Source organism: Hipposideros armiger, unplaced genomic scaffold (assembly GCF_001890085.2).
Source record: "Hipposideros armiger isolate ML-2016 unplaced genomic scaffold, ASM189008v1 scaffold_351, whole genome shotgun sequence".
In the NCBI taxonomy this organism is placed as follows: Eukaryota; Metazoa; Chordata; class Mammalia; order Chiroptera; family Hipposideridae; genus Hipposideros; species Hipposideros armiger.
This window is the reverse complement of record NW_017731701.1, coordinates 1,108,536-1,113,257: the sequence shown is the minus strand read 5'-3', so window position 1 is coordinate 1,113,257 and position 4,722 is coordinate 1,108,536. Positions and strand designations below refer to the sequence as shown.

At 38.8% G+C, this 4,722-nt stretch overlaps 1 pseudogene; it reads left to right on the top strand.

Annotated features, from left to right (window-relative positions):
- The first annotated feature begins 3,763 nt into the window (after positions 1-3,763).
- LOC109392850 (AN1-type zinc finger protein 1-like) overlaps positions 3,764-4,722 on the top strand; it is a 6,171-nt pseudogene continuing 5,212 nt past the window's right edge.

Genomic DNA, 4,722 nt, shown 5'->3' with positions numbered 1-4,722 from the left:
GTATTTAATATTCTCTAAACTCAAAGAGAAGACCCAAGCCCATTAATGTTTTTCAATGCAATTATTGGGTCTTTTATTTGAACTCTTTTTGTTGTATTATTGAAATCAATGGTATCAAGCATTTCTTCCTTCTCCAGTGATCTTAGATTTAAGTAAGTGGATGCTAGCAGATGTATTGTAAATGGCTAATGTTTTCATGAACAGTTCTTTGTTTTGTGGGGGATGTATAATGGCAGTCTGAAAATTCTGAAATGAGTAAATGTTGGTTAACTCCCCACCATTTCCAGGTGTTTTTTTTTTTTTTTAAAGATTTTTATTGGGGAATTGAGGGATGGGAACAGCGCTGGGGAATAGGGGGAAGGGGAACAGACAAGTTGCTGTCCTTTTGTTCTTCAGTCTAGTTGTGGAGGACGTTGCTTCACTGGCCCAAGTTGGCACCATCATTGCGCTCTTCCCGGGCGAGGCAGATCAGTCATTGGCTTCTGGACGACCGCTCAGGCTGCTCACGCTGGCTACTGGCTACACACGGTAGCCCATGGCAACCCACTGCCACAGGGGCTGCAGCCTACACTGTCACCGGTGACTCACGGCAGCCCAGCTCCAGGTTGAGCTGTTGTTCAGCATCTTAGCTGTAGAGGGCAGTGTCACTGGCCCTCTGGCATCCCAAGCCAGCTCTTAACCAATGTGCCACTCGGCCGGCCCCCATTTCCAGGTTTAATGAAAGAAAATTTAGGCCAAAATCTGCAACATGTAGACATTTATTAAATGAACAATTATTAGTAAGACACCAAAAATAGTATATACAACCTATTCTATAAACTTGATGAAGTTCCAGCTTTCTATCCTTTTTGGAGCTGTACCTACTCTCTTGCATAAAAGATCACTTCAGTACAGAGCAATTTAGAGATTAAATAAACCTCAGGCACCATCCCGAAGGGAAAAGGGGACACACTTGGCAAGATTCTTAAATACTGTTAATGAAAGCATAGGAGATTGGCTGTACAATAGATTTAGCCAATTCACTTTATTTGAATAGCTTTAGATTTAACCAGTGAAAGCTATTATGTAATTTATCCTCCTAATAAGGAAGCCATTAATTCTACCAATAAAAACACATTTTTGACATGTGTTATGCAAATTGACCAAGTTGTATTATCAAGCAAGATGTGAATATGAGAAGTACATGTAGAAGCACTTTGGACTTTTTAAAAAAAACGTTTATTGGGGTGACAATTGTTAGATTTTAGGTGTACAATTCTGAAATGCATCATCTATATATCACATTGTGTGTTCACCACCCAGAGTCAGTTCTCCTTCCATCACCATATATTTCATCCCCTTTACCCTCTTCTATCACCCCCCTCCCACTTATCTCCTGGTAACCAACCACTAAACTATTGTCTTTGTCTATGAGTTTTGTTTTTTCATTTGTTTTTCTTGTGCTTTTGTTGTTTTCAGTTTTATAAACCACATATCAGTGAAATCATATGATTCTCTACTTTTTTGGTCTGAGTTATTTAGCTTAGCATTATAATCTCAGGATCCATCCATGTTGTCCCAAATGGCACTATTTCATCTTTTCTTATGGCAACTTCTATATACCACAACTTCTTTATCCATTTATCTATAACTAATCATTCTTGGAGTATGGATTCCTGAATAGGGCAAATGACTAACCCTAGGGTTAAAGTTTGAATTCATTAGTGTATAGTGTTTTAGTGTGTGTGTGTGTGTGTGTGTGTGTGTGTGTGTGTGTATTCTAAAGTTTAAATTAATACACATGCAGAGAGGGTGCCAAAAAAAGTACACAAATTTTATGAAAGGAAAACTGTATTAAAATTTTAATACTCAATATATACCAATATCAAAAGATGAATACAGGTCGCAATTATGAGAGGTGCTCAAAGTGGTTACCTTCAATGTCCAGACACTTCTGATTACTGCAAACTACTGCTTGAGCATAGGTAACCTCTCTAAAATGTGTATACATTTTTTTGATACTCCTGATACATATATATATATATATATATATACATATATATATCCTGATACACACACACACACACATATATATATATATATATATATATATATATACATATATAAAAAGTATGTTTTTTGGGAGTACTAAAAAATGTATACACATACTCCAAGAATGATTAGTTAGAGATTAATGGATAAAGAAGTGGTATATATACACAATTCATCTTTTGTTATTATATGTTGAGTATTACAATTTTAATATAGTTTTTTCCTTTCTTAAAATGTGTATATATTTTTTGGCACTAGCTATGGTGAGATATTTACATGTAATATATAGACATCACAAAAGCTTGGATTAGGAGGAAGCAAAGAAAATTATTGAAGTTATGTGTTCAAAATTTATTTCTCCAAATTTTACACGAGGCTTAAATTTGATTAACCAAATTTCATGTGTTGTAAAAATACTGTTTTTGTTCCAGTGTGAAATATGGTTCATACTTTATTTATACAGAAAGCCATCTACCTTTCAACTTCCCTTTCTTACCTACCACTATCAGGGCACTTTTGCTCTCACTGCCAGAACTCATTTGTAGTTTTCACTTGTGAGTGTCACAGTTTGGGTACTCCCATAAGGGAACTCTGAGATGGAGCTAGGAACGCAAAGTTTTATTGGAGAGTAATGCCTGTGAAAGGAAAAGTGTGGGAGAAGGATTGGATAGGAGGAGCCTTCGGATTGGCAGTGCAATCTGACAGCCCTGTGAGGAGTCTAGAGCAAAGATAGCCCATTACAGGAGCCTGGCATTGGGTAGAAATAGTAAGGGCTTTGTACCATAATTTGCTCATTTGCTAGGTATCACCCCCAAAAGAGTGTGCTATCATCTTTCATTGCTTTGCTCAGCCAGTGGCCAAGAGCAGCTCTGAGATTGATATAACCAGGGTTAGAGATTGAGGTGAATGCTGGAGAAGCTAACACTCCTCATTGCTGGGCAGCAAATCCTTTTTAAAATAAGGTTCTGAGTGGTGCATGTCTGTCCACAATGCATGCTTTGTGCTGCACTGATCCACTTTCCCATACACACTCAAAAAGCAGCTTCTCCTGGACTCTGGTGGCCCTTACTTGCTGAAGGTAAACTTAGAAGACAGAGATTAGTGTTATATTGCACGGGATAGTGAGGCCTTGTGGGCAGGAAAGGCAATTCTATGTTGGTAATACGTATTTATTCCCATAAGCATGACCCACTGGCTCTTTTAGAACAGAGAGGACCAAAGGTAGTCAATTTGCTACCGATTGGTAGGACTTCTCTAGGAAGAGTGCCATACCAGTAGTGCACATTGGTCTCTGTTCTGAAAAGGTGGTAATAGCTAGATCAACCTTGGTAAGTGAGAGTCAGTCACTGGGCACATTCATAGCCTTTACCTCTCTACCCCTGTGACCAGCTGGGTTGTGTGCTCATTGTGTCAGTATTGGGTGGTTGCAGACAAAGGCTGGCTGACATCAAATAGTCAAGACATTTTGTCTTCTTGAGTGTTTAGTGTCTCTTATATGGTGGGTAGTTTCTGGATGGCATTAATGTGGAATACAGAGATCTTTTCCCTTTGTGACCATTTTGCATATACTTACTCACATGTCTGTACTACAGACATTCTTACTTCTGATTTCCCAATCTTTTTCCTTCCAGGCCCCAGACCAGCTGCTCCCCTTATGTCTATTATATATATTCTAACCCTACACTGTTCAATAAGGTAGCCAACTATTAACATATTGTGGTTGGATCTCGAAATGTGGCTGTTCAAACTGAGAGGTAAACGTAAAATACAAACCAGATATACAAAATACGAAAAAGGAAATATCTCCTTATTTTGAAATACTGATTACATGTTAAATAATAACATTTTAGATATATTGGGTTAAAGAAATACTTTTAAATGTGGCTACTAGAAAATGTAAAGTACTTATGTGGCTTCTCTTTGTGGCCCATGTTATGTTTTCATTGGGCCACACTGTTTTGTGCATATAAAGCAGACAACCAGGTTCACCAGCCAAAGCTCTCCTTATTATAAGGAATTTTTCCTTGCCCCTGTCTCTTGAGACCACTCCTAAGTGAGGCTGTGATGTAGCTTCTAACATTGTTTGGGTTTAACCTACTTACTAGGACTATCCACACATAATCCAAGCTTAGTCTTCATGCTCTATAAGATTACGGTACGGTAGTCCCCATTGTTCCATCATTGTGAACTGAGACAGAGGCATTGATGCCGCTGTGATGGGTGACAAGCTCCTTCAGCTTACTTGTGCCCTCTTGGCCTGCTCATGCTTGGTCCTGGATGTGCCATTTCCATATTATGATGGATTACACTGGACCTTCCTGACTTTATGACTTGGTGGGTCCAACAGGACATTTCCAGATGCATGATCACTTGGGGTCATAGGTTCTAGCATTCCATCTTTCTTCTTCGTGATAGGGAGTGCAAGATGAAGCAATTTTGTCTTCTCCTTTGAAAGAGGCATTATGGCACCTGTGACCAGTGGAACCCTAATAAAATTATTGAAATGACAGAGGCCTAAATCTCCACAGATTTTATTTCTACTGTTGGGAATACAAACATGACAGAAAAATACAGTGAATGTTTAAATTAAAAAAAATTATTAGGGGCCGGCCGAGTGGCGCGATGGTTAAGAACTCGCTTGGGATGCCAGAGGGCCCCGGTTCGGATCCCACATATGAGGGCCAGTGACAC